This window comes from Lepisosteus oculatus, unplaced genomic scaffold (genome assembly GCF_040954835.1).
Source record: "Lepisosteus oculatus isolate fLepOcu1 unplaced genomic scaffold, fLepOcu1.hap2 HAP2_SCAFFOLD_63, whole genome shotgun sequence".
Taxonomy (NCBI): Eukaryota; Metazoa; Chordata; class Actinopteri; order Semionotiformes; family Lepisosteidae; genus Lepisosteus; species Lepisosteus oculatus.
Window position 1 is genome coordinate 74,636 of NW_027168182.1, and position 23,823 is coordinate 98,458.

Sequence of the window (23,823 nt, forward strand, 5' to 3'; positions counted from 1 at the left end):
ACCGGTACGAACTTTCTTGTACCGTAGGGGCCTCACCCCCAGCCCTCGCTGCGTTAGGGTGGGCTGCGGCGAGGAGGAGACTGTGACCCATCTCCTGTGGTCCTGCTTTTTTGCTAAGGCCTTCTGGGCACAGTTTGAAGATTGGTTGCAGGCTCTCTCGCCCCAATTTACCCTGACCGCTGCTTTCATCATATACGGCATCTCTCCTGTCAAACTTCCCCCTGACGTGTTTGACAGGATCTGGGCCGTGGTGAACAGTGGGAAAGACGCCCTGTGGAGAGTGAGGAACATGGGGCTGTTCAAAGGCATCGAGGTCCCAGTCAAGGCAGCAGGTAGCCTGGCCCTGTTCATCACCCGAGAGAACTATTACCTCAGAGATCTGTGGAGAGAAGGGAGGGAGGAAGCAGAAAATCTGTGGGAAATAGAGAGCATTGGACAGTATCTCAAGAAACTGTGAAAAACATTATCATGTTTAAATAAAGAATGTGATTTGCACCAGAAAAAAAGAAAATTGTTGCTATGTAACTGTTACCGTGTCAAAATGTAATGAGATGTGATCATATATACTGTTTTAAGTATGTATATTAATGTAAAGCTTTCTGATTTGTGATTTCCTGTATTTTTTTGTGAAAAGAAAATAAAGTTCTTAAAAATCGAAATCGGTTCACCCAGGGCGAGGCTCGGCCATTGCACTCCGGCTGTGCTGACCCCTGCGAATTCCCCAAATGTGGGAATCTCGACTGCATAATTTCTGATAGTGGGGGGCTGCGTTCGCGCTCTCCCCTGATGTGCTTGGTCCAAAATCAGATACGGGAGGGTTAGGACACCACGAGCTGCGTGGCTGCGGAAGGATCCCGGTTCGACAGGAGTGGACGCCGCTGCTGGTTCTCGCTGGCTTTTAGTTAGGGGTCCGGAGAAGCATCTCAAGCTAGTTCCACTACTCCTTCCGGACGTTCATTCCCTTTTCAAAGTCAGTCGTTTTGCTGTAGTCTGCGTTCTTTAGGCTGATTATCGAGGTTAGCCTTTATTTGGTCATGGGGGGCCTCGGTACTGTATGCTGAGTCTAAAGACAGTTTCACCCGTTTTCTGATTGCTCGGTTCTGTACCAGTGCAGACATGTCAAACAGTGAATGGCTGTACCTCTATTGTATCCGTGCTCAATGAATGAAATCGGTAACAAATGAATATATGTCTAGTTATACGAAAAACGAGTGGTTTATCGACTCATCTTCATTTGCAGATTTAGAGGCAGCTTCGATATTCGTTTTACAGACGGGTTTTTTTTTTTTTGAATATGGGTCACACACATGCCACAGCAACAAAACATCTCTAGAGATGAGGCTATAGATCACCTTTCCATCCTGCAGGTTTTCCTCCCAAAGCCTACGGCACCAAAGGCGACCCCTGCTGGCCGGGAGAGCAAAAGCTTACAGCACCTGGTATTCCCAGGCGGACTCCCATCCAAGTACTAACCAGGCCCGACCCTACTTAGCTTCCGAGATCAGACGAGATCAGGCTTGTTCAGGGTGGTGTGGCCGTAAGCGAAAACCCCAGCGCCTGACTCGCTACTTGAAGCTGTGTGTGGCGGGGGCTCCGTGCCCCCCGAGCGGGACTGAAGGATCGTTTGTGTGCAACTCTTTGGAAAGGAGCTGCTTTCCAAATCGCATTGCGTGCCTGGATGTTGGCGAATGCGCTCCCTTGTGTTGGCTCGTCCCGCACTGGAGGAGGACAAACAATCTGCACGGAGGAGCACCAGGCAAGTCTTCACCAGACAAAAACCTCCAGTGCACAGCACTCTGGAAACATTTCGGGGCTTTCGCATGTTTATTTCAGCACGTAAAGCGCACCGGTCCAACACGTCGGCCGGGCGCGCGGCGCCTCCGCCCTCTTGTGGCCTTGCGGCGTCAGAGCAAGAGGCTCCTTCTCGCTGCCCTTCCGCTGTGTTGCAGGGCCCCGAGAGGGAACCCGGAGCGCGCACTTTGTGGGGGGCGGGGGACCGCGTTCGCGCTCTTCCCCCGGTCTCTTGCGCGAGTACTAAATCTCACGGACAGGGGGGCCTCGTCATTGATTGTTACAGGTGAGACGGGGATTAGGAGGTGACCCCGACTGATGGGTAAAGGGGAGCACTAACACCAGAGGGACACCCCCGGCGTCTCTTTTTGAGAGACGCCCTGGGGTTTCCTAATGGCCAAGGAGGGTCGGGACCTCGGTTTGACGCCTCCCCCGAAGGACGGCGCCTGTTTGTGCAGCAGAGTGTCGCCATCAGGAGGCTGGGGCGTAAGAGAGCCACACAGCCCGCAGGGTGAGCGCTCCCTACTGGTCCCAGTCACACCTCTTGCAGGAGCAGCAGCAACCGGAGCTTTTCCGGGGTGGAATCTCCCATCCGGGTGCCGGCCAGGCTCACACCTGCTGGGCTGCCCCGGGGGTGAGCCCAGTCGAGAGTCGCAGGGCCAGATCTAGTCACCGGGGAGAAACGATACAAGTGAAGGATTGCTCGGCTCTCGGCACTTGAAAAGACCGACAAATGTCTCGTTCCCGCCGGAGCTGAATGTACCCGCATGTGTGGTGTCGTCTTCTTCCCCCGCCCCGCTGTGTTTGCTGTATTGTCTCTGAAGCCGCCCCCCCCGAGACGAGACGGGCTGTTCCTGTGCCCCAATTAACACTTTACAGGTGCCATTCCCCGGCATTGTGGCCATTGTCGGTGCTCACACGCGATAAGATAAGGCGGAGGAGAGCGGGGCATGCCCAGCGGCAGACATTCAAGGAGGGGGCAGTGCGAGGTGAGGTGAGGTGCGACACGCCGGAGCCCCGACGCAGCTAATGCGGAGCACTTGTTGGACTGGCATCGAAAGGACGTGTGCGCACGGAGCGAGCCTTCCCTGCGGCTCGCTCTGTACCCTAAAGGTACCAAAAGTCCACTAGTATAAGCATTAAGTCACTGTCACTGTCACCCCTGTTACAATGTGATTGCTACATATCTTCATTTCTTTGGTTTTTATCCAGTGTGTTGAAGTATTTCACAACACTACCTGTAGCCCGTCTGGAAATAAATCCTCATTCTGATTATTGACCTGGGCATGTACCAATAAATCACTGAGCATATATATATATCACTGTGTTGAAGCTAGAGATCTTTATGTAATATTATGATGCTAAAATGTCATTTTCACATATATTAATGTAATAAATGATTGCTTATGCTTTATAAACAAATCTAATTAAAATAAAAGCTTACGTTTTGTATTTATCTTGTACCATAGAACATGATTTTCTTTGTATTTCAAGCCCATAAAGTGTCCAAATGACGCACTACATGATATAAGGAAGATTATCACATGCATATCGGTATTATCTTTCTTATGAAAATGCATTCCTTTCATTACCTTTTACTTTTTAAAATGAACTCAAATTGTGTATAATGTAATAATTTAAGTAGAATAGATTCTAATAATATAATGATCCAGTGTGTTGCACTGCTTCACTGCTCTATGCCGTCTGGAAATAAATCCTCAGACTGCTTACTGCCCTGGGCTTGTACCAATAAATTACAGGAGCACATCTATATATCACTGCGTTGAAGCAGGAGACACACAATCACTGCAAACACATCCTAAATACAGTGTTCCAGCACCTTTGACCTCATCCAGAACGTATCATTTCTTGAAAGGGATTGCTGTCCGAATGCACATCTGAATCCCAAACAGAATCTCTAGTAAAATACGATCATTTGTGAAACAGGTAAATGACCGTCTCAGGGGCCCATTCCTCATTCTCAGGACACATCTATGCAGTACGTACACCATGCATTGAGCAATAGGGATTAAAGACACCACAGGTAAGGTTAGAAGTCATTCTGACTATATTCTAAAATATTGGACTCATATTCTTATGATGGCAGTCACTTATGATAGTGACAGAGACGCTGTGTTGCAAAAGGGCGCTGTCTTTAGGATGAAATGTAAAACAGAGGTCACAGCGAGCTGAAAAACACATTTTGAAAAGTGTGCTTTTCCTGCCCCAGAAGTTAAATGGGGGTGACCAAAGTTGCCCAAACGTGTTTATTTCTGCTGAAAAACCCGTTTTGACAACTTCTGCACAGTGGGGTTAAGGGCTGACTCAGTGGGCTCTAATGAGCCAGGCAGTTACATTGGGATTCCAAGGTTTGAAAAAACACGTTTATTTCGAGCTGAAAAACAAGTTTTGAAAAGTGTGCTTTTCCTGCCCCAGAAGTTAATTGGGGGTGACCAAAGTTGCCCAAACATGTTTATTTCTCTGTCACTATGCTGGGGCATTGGGACCCGCACAGACCTCAGGGTGAATGCCCCCCCGCCGGCACCATTAACACCGCTTCCAGCTGGAAGCTTTGTTTTTCCCTGTAGCTCACCCTTATCCGGGTACTGACCTGGCTCACACCTGCTTAGCTTCAGTGGGTTTTCAGTTGCGAGTTGCAAGGGGATGCAAGTGATGGAGCCGCTCGCTGCAAAAGCCGCTGCATTGCCCGGGAATCGAACCCGAGCCTCCCGCGTGGCAGGCGAGAATTCTACCACTGAACCACCAATGCTCAGTGCCTGGGCCTTCAAAAAAGACGCTTTTTTGGTGCTCTGTGCAAAACGCGTCGACATCTGCAAAATGCCATTCGCGGACACTGAAGAACTTATTTCCAGGGCAGCGGGTACAAGCGATTGGGCGTTTTAAAACCACCAGGAACAGCAAAGAGGCGCGCTTCTTTGCTTGTGCCGAAACACACCGACTGAAGGCGGACAACGTAGTCGGCAGGATTGGAACCTGTGCGGGGAGACCCCAATGGATTTCTAGTCCATCGCCTTAACCACTCAGCCACGACTACAGCAAGCCCCACCGCCGCTGCGTTCTTGCTACAATCTTACCTGGATCGCGAGGCGCCGGCGGAAGCCTATTTCAAAGTCGTTCTCCGTTTCAAAAAAACATTTCCAAAATACAAGCCTTGCAGACAGACACGCCTCAGAGGACTTAAGGGTGGCTTCATTTCGGAATGATAAAGTCTCCCCGTCCGGACATGAAAATGCCACTTTGTTACACACAAAAAAAGAATCAACAACAGAGAAATGCCCACAAGCATTTGAAAAGCCGCACCACGTCGCACTTGAAATAGCTCTTACATTAGTGGTAGACGCAGGAATCGCCTTTTTATTTACGCTCTTACCAACGCGATGGAAAGCAAAACAAAGCAAAGCAGAGCAAAACAAAACGAACAAACGAAAACCCTCACGTCCCGCACTTGCATATAACGCCGTTACGAGCCCAAGCGGTATTGTACGTCATCCTAGCACTGCACCCCGGGGCGTACGGTATATGGGAACGAGCACACGCCACGAATCGTCTCGAATCACTCCCTACAGCTGTAAGGCACCTTGAAGCGTGCACCCCCAACATTCTTCTTTGCGCATCTGTGAAAGGTAAACTCTTGAGCAAACTCAGAACCAGCTCTAAGGAAACTAATCCGATTAGACGTTACTTTGACTCATCTTTTTAAGCTCAGTGCTGGATTGCTCAAACTCCAGCTAGGGTTAGGGTTAGCATTCCCACGCTACTTAGACACTTTGTTTACGCTCAGTGCTGGATTTTGGGAACTTCAGGACGAGTGGAAATTTTCTCCTATCTGTCAATTCTGTATTGTTTTGGAGACTCTTGGCTGCCTATGTTGTACAGTGCAGCGTGAAGGAAACATTTTCCAAAACTGTCAGCTCAAAAGTTGTAAGAAAACCTCTCCAGCTGCTTTAACTCTTCATTTTCGTCATTTAATGTGACACTCGATGTATAACTGGAGCCTCACATATGCAAATGGTGAGGCTCCAGTTCGACACCCAGTTCGACACCACTTTACAGTATATGACAAAAGCATGGCAGACTGTGCCGGACCGGCAGATAACTTCCGCTTATTTTTACCATATTAAACATTGGAAATCCTCCCACTTGCATTTGTGACACTTGATTTTGGCTCCACCTAAGACGCTCTTAAATCTTCAAACACTTTTCTCTTCTCCTGCAACACTCTTGTCTGTCGGCACTATGTGGCAGCGTTGCATGACAACCCCTCTCACCACGGAAAGGAACCTAACAGCTTCGGTAAGAGAGGAGAAAAGGACCTGGCCCGTACGAGGCTCAAACCCATGACCTTGGCGTTATTAGCACCACGCTCTAACCAACTGAGCTAACCAGCCTCATAACAGTGCTCCTCTCTGTGCTGCAAGAAATCGAACTCAGGGAATTTCTTTTGTCCTCCTTTGAATAGAAAGCCGTGTAATTCAGTGTACGGGCTTTCTCGCGCAGTTTCATGGTTCTTGTAACCCAAATGCTACACTGGCCTGAAGTGCCCCCCCATTTCACAGCATTTTTCAGCTGATTTAAAATGTACCTAAAGGAGAAGCATTATTGAAGACCATCAATTACCAAGAGCTTTTGTCAAAGGTTTTGGTGGTCATTTTGAATGACCACAGAGCGCTGTGACCTCGGTTTTACATCTCATCCAAAAGACAGCGCCCTTTTACAACACAGCATCTCCGTCACTATACTGGGGCATTGGGACCCACACAGACCTCAGGGTGAGCGCCCCCCCGCCGGCACCATTAACACCGCTTCCAGCTGGAAGCTTTGTTTTTCCCTGTAGCTCACCCTCATCCGGGTACTGACCTGGCTCACACCTGCTTAGCTTCAGTGGGTTTTCAGTTGCGAGTTGCAAGGGGATGCAAGTGATGGAGACGCTCGCTGCAAAAGCCACTGCATTGGCCGGGAATCGAACCCGAGCCTCCCGCGTGGCAGGCGAGAATTCTACCACTGAACCACCAATGCTCAGTGCCTGGGCCTTCAAAAAAGACGCTTTTTTGGTGCTCTGTGCAAAACGCGTCGACATCTGCTTCCAGCTGCAAAATGCCATTCGCGGACGCTGAAGAACTTATTTCCAAGGCAGCGGGTACAAGCGATTGGGCGTTTTAAAACCACCAGGAACACCAAACAGGCGCGCTTCTTTGCTTGCGCCGAAACACAACGACAGGAGGTGGACAACGTAGTCGGCAGGATTCGAACCTCTTTCTGTCTATTATATACTAAATATTCTCGTCTGTCTCTTGTTTGTATAGAACTGAATGTCCCTGACAATGTACTGTTAGTTTTAATTGAAGAACGGCATTTGTGTTCAAATATATCAGACAAGTTTACGTAACTGCTCATGCGACACTCAGTTGTAATTAGTCAAGAAATAAAGTCGAACAACAGCTGCGGGTTTGATTCTGAACGTATCAGATTGCAGCACCTTTTACTTCAATTGACAAATGATAGAGATTCGAAGAGAGATCCTTCAGACCAGCAAGCAAACCCACGGCTATTTCGGTTTTATATCTAGGCAACGTTGGTGTCTGCAATAGCATACATGAAAGCGTGATGCAATTTCTGTGGCTACATTTGTTGCACGTCATGCACAGTAAGAGTGTTTCTAACACCAAATAAAAAGTCAACAATTAGCGATCACGCCTTCTCCTCAGTTAACCCACTGAAACCCTTGCTGTTAACAGTTCTTTAATGCGTGCTTTACGAGCACCTACATATTGTGTCGGTTCTTTCAGTTTTATTCTTTAGGTTTTCAAAGGCATAAGTAGAACACCAGAGGTGCGAACGCAAGATGTGTGGTTATCTGAAGAGCTCATTTCCATGGCAGCAGGGCCAAGCAATTCAGCGTTTTTATAGTACCAGGAAAGGAGAAGCAGCACTTCGCCTTTGCCGCGCAGGCACAAGGAGACGTGCGGCAGATGCCGTAGTCGGCAGGATTCGAACCTGCGCGGGGAGTCCCCAATGGATTTCGAGTCCATCGCCTTAACCACTCGGCCACGACTACAGCGAGTTCGCCATCGCCGCATTCCTCCTTTAATCTAACACGGCGTACGACGTGGCTGCGGAAACCTTTTCAAAGTCGCTCTCCGTTAAAAAAAATAAATACCTTTGACAAAATACGTGCCGGCAGACAGACACGCCTCAGAGGGTTTAAGGCTGGCTTCACGTTCAAATGATAAAGTCTCCCCGTCCGGATGTCAAAATGCAGCTGAAAAGTATTGCATGTTCATGTGTATTGCATGTGAAAGTATTGCATAATTGTGTCTGAAAATGAGCAATGGGCACCTGAGAGACTCATTTGCCTGTTTCACAAATGATCATATTTGACTAGAGATTCTGTTTGGGATTCAGTTGTGCATTCTGACAGCAATCCCTTTCAAAAAATGATACATTCTGGATGAGGTCAAAGGTGCAGGAACACTGTATTTAGGATGTGTTTGCACTTATTCTGTGTCTCTAGCGTCAACACAGTGATATATATATATATGCTCAGTGATTTTTTGGTACATGCCCAGGGCAATAATCATTATGAGGATTTATTTCCAGATGTGCTAGGGGTAGTGTTGTGAAATACTTCAACACACTGGATTGCAGGTTTAGACCCCCTGCACTCTTACTCCTTAAAAACCTGAAGCGTCTGGCGTCTCGCTGACGTCGAAAACCCCCCTCAGGCTGTACTCGTACTCGGCTAACTGCTGTGGAACCCTGCGTGAGCAGCCGCTGCGCCACGGTGACGGCTGGTGACCCACGGATGCCCCACTATCGGCCGGCTCCAGCCCCGGCTGGTCCTCTAGAGCCTCCCCACACGGCTCCTCCTCCCGGGTCGGTAGGGGGCCAGGCGGTCTCGGTGCAGGACCACCACTCTCCCCCGTGTTTGCAACCGGACATGGTAGCAGACCTCGCCCACCACCCAGAGTACCTCAGCGGGCCCCTCCCATGACGGCGCCAGCTTAGGGCTGAGGCATTTGCGGCGGCACGGGTTGTACACCCAAACCGAGTCCCCGGGCTGGAAGGCAGGCCCCCTGCAGCGCAGGTCGTAGTGCCGCTTCTACCGGACCCCCGCCTGTGTCAAGTGGGTCCGTGCAAAGCTGTGCACCTGCTGCATCCGCTGCCGCAGGTCCCACTCGTAGTCCGGTCCAGCCAGCGGTGCCGACCCGTCTCCGGGCAGCGGGCCGGAGACCGGGTCCACCGGGGTTCACATTTCCCGGCCCAGCATGAGCGAGGCCGGGGTGCACCCGGTGGATTCCTGGACCGCGGTCCGATACGCCCAGAGCGCAAGGGGGAGGTGGCGGTCCCAGTCCCGTTGGTGCCGGGACACCAGGGTGGCCAGCTGGGTGGTGAGGGTACGATTAAACCGCTCCACCAACCCGTTGCTCTGGGGATGCAGCGGTGTGGTCCGCGTCTTGTGATCCCCAGGCGCTGGCACACTCTGGCGAAGACCTGGGACTCGACGTTACGCCCCTGGTCACTATGTAACTCCTCCGGCACCCCCAGCCTGGCAAACATCCCCTCCAGCAGTGCATCGGCCACCATGGGGGCACTCTAGTCCGGTAGGGCGAAGGCCTCCAGCCACTTCATAAAATAATCCATGGCCACCAAGACGTAGAGGTTCCCGGCCTCGGTGCGCGGAAACGGGCCCAAAACGTCCACCCACACCCGCTCCATAGGAGCCCCCGCCTGGTGTTGTTGGAGGGGGGCCCGAGACCGCTCGGGGGGACCCTTCTGCGCCACGCACACTGCACACGTTCGGCAGTACCGCTCCACGTCCCGGTGGCAAAGACCCCAATAAAAATGGCCTCTGAGGCGCTGCAGGGTATTTTTACCGCCGAAGTGCCCCACGCCCGGCTGGCCATGCACTGCTCGGAGCACCGCCCCGCGGAGCGACCAAGGCAACATCAGCTGCCACCGTACCTCGCCACTGGAGGGTACCCGCCACCCCCGGCACAGCACCCCGTCCTTTACCTCCAAGGCCTCCCACAGGATGCACAGGGCCTTGACAGACTTTGGGTGTGGGGCGAGCTTCTCTCGCTTAGGCCGCACTCCGGCTACCACTCCCAGCATGCCCAGCGGTACTACGAGTGCCTGGGGGCGCTTCCTCCTCACCACCAAGCGAGGGCGTTACAATACATAGAATATGCATGTAAAACGAACAGATCTTATCGAGAGGGTTATCAGAATACAAAAGGTATATATTCAGTCAGTTACAAAGTGTTACACATATCAAGAGGACATACGTTCAGTATATCATTCATTTAGACCATTTCATAAATGAACCTGGTTATAACTTCTACATTAGATACTGAAAACAAGTACATAACTCTTAGGAATTAAATTGATATCAACTGGTTGGGATAACAATTGAATTCTCGAGCAGTAATGCAGTGAAGTTGAATACTCATCCAATCTCTGGGGATTCAGATCTCCTGCGGGCACAAAGAAACAGTTGCAGGCTTGTTGTTGTCCAATCCACGCTCTCTGTCTAGGTGCCAGGCTGTGCTGTGCGGGTTGCGACGGTGCGCTGCTGATGCTCACTGACCGGCTAGTTAGTGTTGGCTTTAACTAGCAAAGTTTGTGCACAGGAGAAAAGATGACTGTGGGTCCCAGCAAGTCAAGAAGAAGACCGGTTCGTTCCTGATGAAGAGCTAGTTCTGAATAGTGATTCAACTGTCCACAGTTCCGACCTGTTCACGAGGCCTGCTGCTGGTGCTAACCTCGGGTGGATCCTCTGGTTACTCTCTGGCAACCTCCGCTCTAGACTCTTAGAACAAAGGAAAGTTCTGGCACTCGGACACACTGGCCGTTCCGTGCTTGTCCGGGCTGAGTCTCAGGATGGTCAGGAGGTGCGCTGTGAGAATGTCCTGCCCTTGGGAGCCTTCTGCTCCTGGGCTGTCCTGCCCTGGAATTCTCCTTTGAATTCCCTTTAGAAAACTCCACAGAAATCTCTACTGAATTCCCACTGAATCTCTCAGGCTCTCTGTGTTGCCTGTTTTTACCTGGAGGAACTTCAGCTTTCGGCTGAAAGATCCATGGGCATCAGAGTCCCACGTGGGTTACTCGGCCCTACCAGTCCCTGATTGGTTGATCAAGGTGAGATATGAGTCACTTACTCCTGACACTTAGGAATGCAGTCCAGATGTCCATCTGGCACTCCCTAGACAGATAGGCGCCAATGGATGACCATTGATCATGATAGCCAGGCTTAGCTAAGTGCATCCCCCTTTGGGAGCTGTCCCTTATCAAGGGAAACCTTAAATCAGCCTGCATGAATAGATTCTCTGTGGCTGCACCACAGAGATGAACAGAGAGATGAGGCCTAATTTGTGAAAGCTCAGAAACACTTAATTCTTTCTTATTAATAAGCCTCACCGCTAGACCGCCCAAAGCACTTCTAAAACAGGAGATTCGCGTTTGGGAATGCGCCCTGCCCTACAAATAAAACAGGTCTACGGGTCTGAAACCTGCTCCACGGAAAACAGCTCTGTTGCACTTTTGATCAAAGGGAGATTCGCTGTTCTTACTTTTTGATGACATAACACCCAAAGGGGCTTCTTTGGAGCTGGATTCCAACCAGCATCCTTAAGTTTCTTGGCGGTATCCTTTACAGTCCTCTGTTCGGTCGACAAGGGACTGAAGGGGGCAGCTTTCCTCACACATACAGTGCAATGTACTGTAGTGTTCCCCTTCATTGAATTCGCAGTTCTGCATCAGACCTCTAACTCGTTTCCTTAGCTTGGATTTAAGCCACGACGCAGGCTTCTACTGTATAAACGTCTAGAGGAATCACAAACTATTTGAGAGGCCACCATCCCAGGGGGAACTGACAGTCTATCCCTAAACACCTAGCGCAGTCTCTCGAGAGACTGTCAAAAATCACTTTCTCCGTTTGCGTTGCAAGTAAGTGAAAACACGGTCTCAACCCAGAGCCAATTGGCAGCAGCGGCACGTAAATACCGTTACTGTTCGATACCGACGTTAGCCTACTATACCATGTTCAGCCACCGCTAGAAAGTGCACGGCTCTAGAACCGGAGCAAACGACAGGAGGGCCAACGCTGAACGGGCACACGTGTCAGACATGGAGCGCGACGAGGATGGGATTCGAACCCATGCGTGCAGAGCACAACGGATTAGCAGTCCATCGCCTTAACCACTCGGCCACCTCGTCGAGGGATCTGGGCTGTCCGGACATGAGTTGGCGCGCTCCAGATGATCTTTTTCTTTTTTTTCCCTCGTACTCGAGGGTCATTTTCCTGTTCCATGTGCGATTTCAACATTTTCCTTGGGAGATGTCAAGCCAGCAAGCCACTGCTGTGGTTCAGTGGCCAGTGTGGAGTTCAGTGGCCCTGTTGTACACAGAAAGCACATTGAGCTCCGTGGACATGAAAAGTTCCAGATAAAAGCCATTTGTCACCCTTTCTCTTGGTGTTGATGTTGCTATTGTATGTAAAGGTGGCAACTTGCTCAGCGAGCAGGCGGAGCACACACCGAATGCAGATGTGTCTGAGTGGTGTGTCCAAGTGGCTGCAAAAGGACAGCTCTCCTGGGGCGCCGTGGCTTAGTTGCTTAAGGTGCCTGTCTAGTAAACAGGAGACCCTGCATCCGAATCCCAGCGGTGCCTTTTTTGTTCTGTCTTCTCGAACAGAACTGGTCATTATGGACAACTGCCTACGGCTAGCCTTAATTAAATGCAAGCATTCATTTCCTGTCTTGAACGACTTGTTTTTCTTAAAATGGATGCAACTTGCAAAACATGAAATACAAACCTTGCTAATCAGCGCTCGCGGCTGGCAAAAAATAAAAGAAGTCAGCAATGTTTTTTTCTTTACCCTTAACCCTGCTAATGGAGAAGAGTTAAACGACCGAGTCTATGCAGCTTAAACGGTCCGCACGTCGGGTTCTTAGCTGAAAGGGTGGTAAATCACGCTCACCCCAGTCCTTAATCTTTTAAAGAGGATACAAAATTGAACCTAGTCGCCACATCACATACATCCTGTTCAACGATAAAAAGGTAACGTCTATCCTCGCTCCAGAGTAAATCTCACGTTGAGGGCATTTTTTTTCCACTTTACCATGAGTCGGGCTCGGCTGCACAGAGGCAAGAGCAGAGCAATGAGGTCACGGGGACAGGGGAGTCACACGCTGGCTGTTTGAACACGCGGAAGATCACTGAGGGATCCACAGTATGTGGACCCTCCGTGCGCCATCAGTCCACACTCCAGACTCTGAATCCTGCCATCCGAGTTAAGATCTCGGCGGAACCTGAGGCGCAGTTCCTTCTTAAAACGTAATCTGGTGAGCATTTCTAGAATCGTACTTGTATAGATGCAGCCTTTAATGTGTTGCTAGGTTAAAATTGATGACTTCTTGAACTTCAGTAGGCAACTGCCCTCTTGATTTCGGATTTAATTTCTTTGTTACAGGGGCGCTTTTATGAAGACAGAGTCATGTTCAGGTACTTTGCTTGATGGAGGAAGCTCATTTCGGACTCTGTGATCTGCTCACCTGGAAAGGTCTGCTGTACTACTACAAGAGAGAAGTAGAGTCTGGAAGAATGGACAATTTTATGATGCTTTGGAAGATAATGTTTTTTTTTTCTTTGAAATCGAAATGAATCAGAATATCAGTGCAAAAGACAAACTCTTGGTTTGGTTTAAAGAGATATGGTTTTAAAACAGACAAAATGTAGAAAACAGGTGTTTCTCACTTTTGGAAAAGAATGGACTGGGGGTAATATTTTACTAGTTGCAGTGCTGATCTCACTGGGTTACAGTCCTGCAATGTCACACCAGGGCCAGTGGTGTAATGGATAACGCGTCTGACTACGGATCAGGAGATTGCAGGTTCGACTCCTGTCTGGCTCGGGTCATTTTTATACGCATCGGGCTACTCCCTAAGTAGTCTGTGCTACTTACTGCATTGTAATCGTACCCAGTAAGAGATTTCCTTCATGTAAATGAACTGCACCTGACAGCTTTAGAAAAACACCTGGGCTCAGTACGGTGCTGAGAGCTCAGCGTTGCTGTTCTAATTAGCACGCACTGCATCGGCTATGAGCCCGAACTTTTCAATTATTCCGATCAGTAAGTCAACACGTAGTCCACATGAACGGTAGAAATATTCTCTTGTCTGTCTCTTGTTTGTATAGAACTGAATGTCCCTGACAATGTACTGTTAGTTTTAATTGAAGAACGGCATTTGTGTTCAAATATACCAGACAAGTTTATGTAACTGCTCATGCGACACTCAGTTGTAATTAGTCAAGAAATAAAGTCGAACAACAGCTGCGGGTTTGATTCTGAACGTATGAGATTGCAGCGCCTTTTACTTCCATTGACAAATGATAGAGATTCGAAGAGAGATCCTTCAGACTAACAAGCAAACCCACGGCTATTTCGGTTTTCTATCTAGGCAACGTTGGTGTCTGCAATAGCATACGTTGGTGCCGTAAGCTTTGGGAGGAAAACCTGCAGGATGGAAAGGTGATCTATAACCTCATCTCTAGAGATGTTTTGTTGCTGTGGCATGTGTGTGACCAGTACTAAAAAAAAAAAACCCGTTTGTAAAACGAATATCGAAGCTGCCTCTAAATCTGCAAATGAAGACGAGTCGATAAACCACTTGTTTTTCGTATAACTAGACATATATTCATTTGTTACTGATTTCATTCATTGAGCACGGATACAATAGAGGTACAGCAATTCACTGTTTGACATGTCTGGTACAGAACCTACAGAACCGAGCAATCAGAAAACGGGTGAAACTGTCTTTAGACTCAGCATACAGTACCGAGGCCCCCCATGACCAAATAAAGGCTAACCTCGATAATCAGCCTAAAGACTGCAGACTACAGCAAAACGACTGACTTTGAAAAGGGAATGAACGTCCGGAAGGAGTAGTGGAACTAGCTTGAGATGCTTCTCCGGACCCCTAACTAAAAGCCCCCGAGAACCAGGAGCGGCGTCGACTCCTTTCGAACCGGGATCCTTCCGCAGCCACGCAGCTCGTGGTGTCCTAACCCTCCCGTATCTGATTTTGGACCAAGCACATCAGGGGAGAGCGCGAACGCAGTCCCCCACTACCAGAAATTATGCAGTCGAGATTCCCACATTTGGGGAATTCGCAGGGGTCAGCACAGCCGGAGTGCAATGGCCGAGCCTCGCCCTGGGTGAACCGATTTCGATTTTTAAGAACTTTATTTTCTTTTCACAAATAAATACAGGACATCACAAATCAGAAAGCTTTACATTAATATACATACTTAAAACAGTATATATGATCACATCTCATTACATTTTGACACGGTAACAGTTACATAGCAACAATTTTCTTTTTTTCTGGTGCAAATCACATTCTTTACTTAAACTTGATTATGTTTTTCACAGTTTCTTGAGATATTGACCTATGCTCTCTATTTCCCACAGATTTTCTGCTTCCTCCCTCCCTTCTCTCCACAGATCTCTGAGGTAATAGTTCTCTCGGGTGATGAACAGGGCCAGGCTACCTGCTGCCTTGACTGGGATCTCGATGCCTTTGAACAGCCCCATGTTCCTCACTCTCCACAGGGCATCTTTCCCACTGTTCACCACGGCCCAGATCCTGTCAAACACGTCAGGAGGAAGTTTGACAGGAGAGATGCCGTATATGACGAAAGCAGCGGTCAGGGTAAATTGGGGCGAGAGAGCCTGCAACCAATCTTCAAACTGTGCCCAGAAGGCCTTAGCAAAAAAGCAGGACCACAGGAGATGGGATATAGTCTCCTCCTCGCCGCAGCCCACCCTAACGCAGCGAGGGCTGGGGGTGAGGCCCCTACGGTACAAGAAAGTTCGTCCCGGTAAGCACTGGTGGATGACACTCCAGGCTAAATCTCTGTGAATGTTGCACAGAAACTTAGAGGATGTGTGTTTCCACACCTTCCTTGTTTGGGCTGATGTTAAAATGCCCACATGGGTCTGCCTATTGTTCTGGGGTGCAACGAAATCTTCCAGTTTTTGGACCCTGACATCTCGGAGGGGAATATGGCCAATTGGGTGAGATCTTAGAAAACTTTTAACTGTCCCATAAATTGCAGGGCATGTGTCAGAGAGTGGGACGTCCAGCTTGGGTCTGACACCCCACACTCTGAACACCTCCCTACCTACCCAGAGCCTGGAAAAATAAGTCCAGGTACGCGCTGCAGGTGCTGTTGCAAAGCCTCTCAGCACAGAGGCCAGGAAAATGCACAGCAGCTTCGTAGCAATATCTGGGACAGACTTCCCCCCTGAGGGTAGCGGCCTGTACATTATTTCCCTTCTGAGTCTTTCCTGCTTCCCACCCCATAGAAATTGAAACATCAATCTCCTCAGCACCGCCGCAACACGGTGTGGGATTGGGAAGGTAGAAGCCAGAAAATTCAACACAGGCAAGAGCTCGGCTTTGATGACCAGCACCTTCCCTGTCATGGTGAGGTCTCGGTCCTTCCATTGCATCAGTTTTTTGTTTAAGATTGGCAATTTGTTCTGCCAATTTACTGTTCCCATCTCTTCTCCAAAATACACCCCCAGGACCTTAATTCTCTTCTCTTGCAGCCTGAGATCATGTCCTTCTTTTGGCTCCCTCCAGTTCTGATAAAAAATCTCACTCTTAGATTTGTTAATTTTTGCGGAGGAAGCCAAAGAGAAACGATCACAGCACTGCAGAGCTCTGCTAATTGAGGCATTGTCAGAGAGGAGCAGGGTGACGTCATCCATGTATAGAGATGTCTTTACCTCTCCTCCCCCACTTCCAGGCACTGGTATCCCATTAATGGCCTGATCCTGGCGCAAGGCACAGGCTAAGGGCTCCATAGCCAAAACGCATAACAAGGGGGATAATGGGCAGCCCTGCCTCACCCCTGAACAGACTTCAAAGGGGCGTGATCTATTGCCATTAACCATGACTCTGCTGTTGCTACCTGTGTACAGCAGGTTAATCCACTTTCTCATGATGGGGCCAAACTTCATGTGCTCAAGTCCCGATGTTAAGTACTGCCGGTTTAGGCGGTCAAAGGCCTTTTCTAGGTCTACACCTAAAATGCAAAGAGGGAGGGAGCGATCCTCAGAGTACAGACAGACATCCCTCAACAAGGCCAGGTTGTCGCTCGTCAGGCGTCCTGCTATCCCACAAGTCTGTTCTTTCCCTACCAGTGAGGCCACTACATTTTGTAGGTGCAGGAAAAGGGCTTTGGACAGGATCTTAGTGTCCACGCCTAACAGGCTGAGGGTCTCCAGTTCTTTATGTCATTTTTTGCTCCTTTCTTAAACAAGAGAGAGATAGTGCCTTCTCTTAAGGAGTCAGGCAGCAATTCTGTCTTATAGCTTTCCTCGAATAGGAGCAGTAGCGGATCCTGAAGCAGATCCCAAAAGGTGCAATAAAATTCTTTAGGGAGCCCGTCAGCACCTGGAGTTTTCCCCTTCTGTAAGCTCTCCATAGCCTGTCTCAGCTCTTCTACTGTCAAATCCCTCTCAAGTACTTCCCTATCTTCTTCACTCAAAACGTTTTCTAGCTTTGAGGTAAAAAAATGAATTTCTTCATCCTTTACCTCTGTAGAGCTGTACAGTCTTGAGTAGAAGGCCTCGGTGCAGGAGAGGATAGCACTCGGCTCTGTTCTCTCTCGTCCCTCCTCATCAACTACACTTTCCATGACAGACTTGGAGCCTACCACTTTCCTGAAAAAGAAGCGAGTACACTTCTCATTTTCTTCCAAGAACTGCACTCTGCCTCTTAACAGCACTCCTCGACTACTTTCTTCGGCTATGCTCCGGATGTCCTTTTTTAAAAGGGTGATATCCTCGAGCACATCGAAGCCACTGTGCAGCATCGTGTAGAGACGCTGCAGCTGCCTCTGTTTCCTGGCTAGCACTCCTCTCCGTCTGGCAGCAGCCTTCCTTCCCTCAGCCATGAAAAAGGCCTTTGTCCTCATCTTCACCTCCTCCCACCACTCTCCTACTGACCCGTACAGACACTGCAAGGACAGCCACTGTGATAGTTTCTCCTTGTAGCGGGATACTACCCCCTCGTTCTCTAGCAGCTTTGTGTTGAGTTTCCAGAGGCCTGGGCCAAAGACAGTCCCGCCCTGGAGTTCCACTCTACACCCTAAAGCCTGATGATCTGAGAAGAAGACAGGCTGAAGAGTGACCCCAACAACTTTCACTCTCTCTGAGACAAAGCAATAGTCAATTCTGGAGCTGCTATTCCTCCCTGACCATGTATATCCTGCTGTTGTGGGATATATACATCTATATGTGTCTGAGAGTTTAAAGTCTTGAACTAAGTTTTGCAGGGCCAGTGAGCTGGAATCCAATTTTATCGGAGAGCTAGACTGCCTGTCTGTGTGCTCTAAGATACAATTAAAATCCCCTCCCACTATCACGTCTGTGCTACATAACAATAGGGGGGAGAGTGCCTTGAGTAGCTCCACCCTTCCTCCCACGTCAGTAGGACAATACACATTGATTAGCCGCAGGTTAACGGTCCCCCATTCCACATCCACACACAGCAACCTGCCATCTATGACCCTCTGAATACTTTTCAATTTGAAAGCCCATCCTTTGAAAAGAATGGCCACGCCAGAGGCTCTGTTGTTATTGTCCCCTGACCAAACAGAAGGCCCTTTATCCCACCTATCTTCAAAGCTTTTATACCTCTCTTGATAGGCTAAAGCACACTCCTGCAACATCAACACATCTCCCTCTCTCTGCTGGAGGTAATCAAAGACACACTGACATTTAACTCCGTCATTGATACCTCTGGTGTTAAGAGAAATTATGTTTAGAGCCATATTACATAAGAAAGTGGAACCAGTCTTTACAAAACACATTTCTCTTCGGTCTCACCTGTTACCTTCTTCTTTTTCTTTTTCTTCTTACCAATTTCCTGCCAGCCATCCTCTGAATGAGCCTTCATCAGGGTGGCAGCAGTAAAAGCGTTCACTGAGTCCATTTCAAGGAAGGGGGTAGAAAGAGGGGTGGAGGGGTTCCAGCTGTCCCCATCACCATGCTCTCCTTCCTCCTCGCTCGGGGAGAAAACAGAGTCATTTTTCCTTTTCCTCAAGTCCAGCTCCTGGGAGCACTGAGGGGAAAGGGGTGCAGCCGATGCACCAGTCTCCTCTTCCCCCTCACCCACCAGCTGTTGCAGATCCTCCGTGATGGACTGGATGGAGGAGAGGAGGGCATCTGTAGCACTTGCAGAGTCTGAGAAAAGCAGCTCCGCTGAATCCTGGGTATCGTCGCTGGACCCGCTCCACCGGGGGGCCCCACACTGGCCCTCGTTCTGAGGAGCAGGAGTGGGGGAGGGGTCCTCGCTGTTCTCGGGGGTTTTCAAACCCTCGTGCTTGTCTGGTGCAGTCTGCGGTTGTGGGAGCGTAGTGGATTTCTCTTCCACCGGCCCCGGAGCCACAGCAGGACTGATCCTGGCTGGAGGCTGAGACTCTTTGTCCAACAAGGGTTCTTTGTTTGACTTGTTGTTTGCTTTGGCTTTTCGGGCCGGTTTGGCTGAAACAAGCACTGCCTCATCCTTTCTCATTTTGAGTTTATTGGCGTAGGCGTGAGGGCAGTTCTTAAAAACGTGTCCTTCCGAGCCACATAAATTGCACTTTGGCAGCATTGAACAGTCAGAGGCTAAATGTCCCTGTTTGCCACAGGTCTTGCAGCATTTCACAGTGCAGGAAGATGCCAGGTGTCCCACAGCACCACAGCGCCGACACACCTTTGGTTGTCCCACATAAAAAACAAAGCCATTGCAGGCGCCCAGCCGGATTGTAGAGGGCAGGTGCCTTAAGCCTCCATTTACATTGTCCGGTAGTAAGCGAACCTCGAATTTCCTTGCTCCTGTTTTTATACCGTCAACATCTCTAACCTCAGTTCCATGGTGGACGGTGCAGTACTGGTTAAGCCAGGTGTGAATGTCCTCCGTCTTTGCCAGTTCCGAGAACATAACAACATGCACCGTTTTCCTCTCTCTCTGTGTCAGAGGCTGCAAGTTGATCTTCTCAAGTGCAGGAACTTTCCCTCTTTTTGCCTCAAACACATCCACGCATTGTTCAAACAGAGGATAGGTAGCAAATACAACCTCAAATGCTTTCTGACCTGGGAGAGCAAAGATGAAATCCAAGTGCCGAGGTTCAAAGCCAAGTTCCTTCTGTAACACTTTTCTGCTGAACTGCATACGATCCATGAAGAGGTCACCCAAAAGCTCAAAACGTACAGCATTCTTGCGGGATCCAAAGGTTGCCATCTCAAACTGCAAAACAAACACTGCTTCCACAAAACAAGAAAACAATCCAACTACTCCAACTACAGGCTGATCAAGGTATCTCCCCTGCCAGGTAAGCCGAGAGCCGCAGGCGATGAGCCCGGAGCTGAACGGGCCCCACTGGCTCGTTTGTAAGGCCAGGTGCATTGCCAACCACGACCGGCAGGGCAGAGGCCTTGAAGGCAGCCTGGGCTCCTGCAGCTGTCCAGCCACGCACTCTGGTTTCTCTTCATCTCGTACAAATCTTTTGCCTTTTACTAAAGATTTCCATGGAGAGGAGCATGAATGAGTTCCATACAATTTTTGTGCTTTCCTGCCTTCGGGTGGGGCGCAGCTGGGCTGGTCAAAGAGAGAAAACAAAACCGCTCACAATCGCTCTTATTACGGCGACTGTGGCCGTCTGCTCTGCGAGTCCTCGGTCTCCGCCTGTCTGATTGGCGCTCTTTTCTTTGGGGGGCGGGAAGTGTCCGGCCGCAAATATGAAGCGTTACAGCAACGACATGCCATGAGACGATTGATAACGATTTCCATAGGATCCACGCGGTTGCCTGGCAACCGTCAGCTTTGCGCAGTGGCAGTATCGTAGCCTGTGAGGTTTAGCCGATGCGCGATTATTGCTAGTTGAAAACTTTTCCCAATACCCCGCTTCCGCCGGTTTGCAATACAATCGGCGAAAGCAATTCTTGACAGTCTCGTCAGAGACTGAGCAAGGTGTTTAAAGACAGATTTTGTCATGGTAACATCATGGTAGAAAGAAACAAGTTTGTTACGTCTCAACAGAAACACTCTTTAGCTCTTTCAGCGTCATGCAGAGAACAGCGTCTGTCGAGATCACTTTTGAGTCAGCGCGAAACGCCGTGTGCTGTCAGTTTGATTTCATATTGCTCGTAGCGGCGCCCGGCTTTTGTCTGTCAAACGTTAGGTTGCGCTTCTTCATGCTGCATCGTCGGCATGAGTGGAGCTTTTTAAACGTCTGTACTTACTGCGCCTCATAAGAAATCGTTTGTCCCCGTTCAAAACAGATTGTGCGATGTCCTGCAGCGTTCGCAAAGCAAACCTTTGACAGTTTGAAAGAGGAATTTATTCTGCTTCCTGTGCGTGCAGTAGTTACAAAGTTGAACGTCTTTACACGATCTGCCGCAGATCTTACAAACGAGCCAGTGGGGCCCGTTCAGCTCGGGGCTCATCGCCTGCGGCTCACGGCTTGCGAGCGTGCCCAATCCGTGCGATAACTCGGAAAACACCCGGCCACACTGTGCCGGAAACAACGCACTCTGGGAAGCCGCTATGCAAAGCGAGGTCCCAAGATCCCCTGCGGCCGGACACTTCCCACCCCCCAAAGAAAAGAGCGCCAATCAGACGGCCGGAGACCGAGGACTCGCGGAGCAGACTGCCACAATCGCCATAACAAGAGCAATTGTGAACGTTTTTGTTTTCTCTCTTTGACCAGCCCAGCCGTACCCCACCCGAAGGCAGGGAAGCGCAAAAATTACATGGAACTCATTCATGCTCCTCTCCACGGAAATCTTTAGTAAAAGGCGAAAGATTCGTACGAGATGAAGAGAAACCAGAGTGCGTGGCTGCACAGCTGCAGGAGCCCAGGCCGCCTTCAAAGCCTCTGCGCTGCCAGTCGTGGTTTGCAATGCACCTGGCCTTACAAACGAGCCAGTGGGGCCCGTTCAGCTCCGGGCTCATCGCCTGCGGCTCACGGCTTGCGAGCGTGCCCAATCTGTGCGATATCTCGGAAAACACCCGGGCACACTGTGCCGGAAACGACGCACTCTGGGAAGTCGCTATGCAAAGCGAGGTCCCAAGATCCCCTGCGGCCGGACACTTCCCGCCCCCCAAAGAAAAGAGCGCCAATCAGACGGCTGGAGACCGAGGACTCGCGGAGCAGACGGCCACAATCATCATTACAAGAGCGATTGCGAACGTGCTTGTTTTCTCTCTTTGACCAGCCCAGCTGCCCGCCACCCGAAAGCAGGAAAGCACAAAAATTGCATGGAACTCATTCATGCTCCTCTCCATGGAAATCTTTAGTAAAAGGCGAAAGAGTTGTACGAAATGAAAAGAAACCAGAGTGCATGGCTGATTAAGGCCATTTAAGGCCTTAATCAGGCAATTAAGGCCCACACCGATCCTGAGCCTCAGAACTCCGGGCGCAATTAAGGCCCAAACCAGTTCTGACCTTCAGAACTCCGGGCGCAATTAAGGCCCACACCAGTCCTGAACTTCACGGTAAGGGTCCAAAACCCGTTCAAAAACTCCACGCGCAATTAAGGCATAAACCAGCTTCGAACGCCTGTACACAATACCGCGGAACCCCTGCCAGACCAAATTCTGGGCTTACAGCAAACAACCCATTACATACACCGGTGTCTTCCCCGGGCCAGAGGAATTCAGAAACTCACGTTTACTCCGTCATCTCGGGCGATTCTCGCAGGGAGCAGAGATTTCCCAATCGGTCAGAGAGAGTCGGGACTTTTAAATAAAAGAGGAGTCCTTACCTCTTAGTTATGTGCGCGCTGACCATCTCTCCTGCCGATGGGAAGTTCTGCGCCTTCTGGAGCATCCGCCGACTACGCCAAATTTGTTGTAACAGAAGAAATAAGGTTCTTGATCCCGAGATGAAGTAAAACAGATGAGTTTATTGCATGCAAGGAACAATAAAGCCGAAGTCTTGTTTCCCGCAAGAAACAACAAAACCGAAGTATTGTTCCCCGTACTGTTACAAACTTTTGGGTTATATAGTGTTTTCTTCTCCGTTTCTGACGTCACTCGGTCTGATGGTAAAGAGGGGGGTTCATGGTATTTGGCCAGTTTACGATGTTCTGGACAAATGGTCAGTTTAACATTACACCCAGGGGGGTTCCTAGCTTGCATCTGCAATCCTTATCAGTTAACCCCCCTTTCCTGCCATAAACCCCAGTTTGTGACTTGAAAGTCTAAACCCCCTACAGAAAGGATTAAATTCAAACCCCCGTCTACACATCTTTCTTCAGTATCTTAATAAAGTGAAGGAGCTGCCCCTTCTCCAAGGCGGTGTGGGGCAGAATGGACAACATAATACAACTCCTGGAAACGAATGCGGTGCTCAGCTACCAGTACATTCTGCTGGGGCTGGCACCTACCGGACTGGACAGGGGGACGCAGTTCCTGATGTGGCTGCTGCTGTCCCTCACAAAGAAAGGCCTGTGGGACGCGAGAAACAATCTCATCCGGCACAACAACAAGTGGGGAGCGAGGGAGCTGGAAGAGAGGATCCTGGCGGACCTCAGGAGGAGGATGAAGCGCGACGTTGCTAAATGGGGTTTCCCCACGGCAAAGGAGCACTGGAAAGGCCTATGGACCCTGTACAGGGATTAATGGTTTACAGCAAGCGGTAGGGTTTGGAGGGACTCTCATAATAGCGCAAATCCGCCCACCCTTGCAAGGATTGATAACGGACAATCACCGCCGTTCCGCCGATGTTTTAATTTTGTGGAGTGTTATCGTGTGAGATGTTTCCCTTTGAGATGTGTTTTTTTTCGGAATAAAGTATATTTTATAAGAAAAAAAAAGATTGTACCATAAAGATTTCCATGGAGAGGACTATGGTTTCCTGCAGGACTATGCCGGTAGGAGGACCAGGTTCCACAACTTCAAGGGGCTGTGTCGAGGCGATCCACAGTACTGTCAGGACCAGCCGTGGCAG

The 23,823-nt window shown here is 49.6% G+C and overlaps 11 non-coding genes across 11 annotated transcripts; 4 read left to right on the forward strand and 7 right to left on the reverse strand.

Annotated features, from left to right (window-relative positions):
- Window positions 1-616: 616 nt before the first annotated feature.
- On the forward strand, window positions 617-786 carry LOC138232330 (U1 spliceosomal RNA). The gene has a single exon (XR_011187064.1). It is a non-coding gene; the product is annotated as a U1 spliceosomal RNA (small nuclear RNA).
- A 638-nt stretch (window positions 787-1,424) lies between these two features.
- LOC138232444 (5S ribosomal RNA) lies at window positions 1,425-1,543 on the reverse strand. The gene has a single exon (XR_011187173.1). It is a non-coding gene; the product is annotated as a 5S ribosomal RNA (ribosomal RNA).
- A 5,214-nt stretch (window positions 1,544-6,757) lies between these two features.
- Window positions 6,758-6,828, reverse strand: trnag-gcc (transfer RNA glycine (anticodon GCC)). Its single transcript has one exon. It is a non-coding gene; the product is annotated as a tRNA-Gly (tRNA).
- Window positions 6,829-7,785: 957 nt separating this feature from the next.
- On the reverse strand, window positions 7,786-7,867 carry trnas-cga (transfer RNA serine (anticodon CGA)). Its single transcript has one exon. It is a non-coding gene; the product is annotated as a tRNA-Ser (tRNA).
- A 4,078-nt stretch (window positions 7,868-11,945) lies between these two features.
- On the reverse strand, window positions 11,946-12,027 carry trnas-gcu (transfer RNA serine (anticodon GCU)). The gene has a single exon. It is a non-coding gene; the product is annotated as a tRNA-Ser (tRNA).
- Window positions 12,028-13,650: 1,623 nt separating this feature from the next.
- On the forward strand, window positions 13,651-13,723 carry trnar-acg (transfer RNA arginine (anticodon ACG)). The gene has a single exon. It is a non-coding gene; the product is annotated as a tRNA-Arg (tRNA).
- A 1,186-nt stretch (window positions 13,724-14,909) lies between these two features.
- Window positions 14,910-15,079, reverse strand: LOC138232319 (U1 spliceosomal RNA). The gene has a single exon (XR_011187054.1). It is a non-coding gene; the product is annotated as a U1 spliceosomal RNA (small nuclear RNA).
- Window positions 15,080-20,342: 5,263 nt separating this feature from the next.
- LOC138232438 (U5 spliceosomal RNA) lies at window positions 20,343-20,459 on the forward strand. Its single transcript, XR_011187167.1, has one exon. It is a non-coding gene; the product is annotated as a U5 spliceosomal RNA (small nuclear RNA).
- A 230-nt stretch (window positions 20,460-20,689) lies between these two features.
- On the forward strand, window positions 20,690-20,831 carry LOC138232403 (U4 spliceosomal RNA). Its single transcript, XR_011187134.1, has one exon. It is a non-coding gene; the product is annotated as a U4 spliceosomal RNA (small nuclear RNA).
- Window positions 20,832-21,588: 757 nt separating this feature from the next.
- On the reverse strand, window positions 21,589-21,705 carry LOC138232442 (U5 spliceosomal RNA). Its single transcript, XR_011187171.1, has one exon. It is a non-coding gene; the product is annotated as a U5 spliceosomal RNA (small nuclear RNA).
- Window positions 21,706-22,098: 393 nt separating this feature from the next.
- Window positions 22,099-22,213, reverse strand: LOC138232454 (U5 spliceosomal RNA). Its single transcript, XR_011187183.1, has one exon. It is a non-coding gene; the product is annotated as a U5 spliceosomal RNA (small nuclear RNA).
- Between the last annotated feature and the right edge of the window lie 1,610 nt (window positions 22,214-23,823).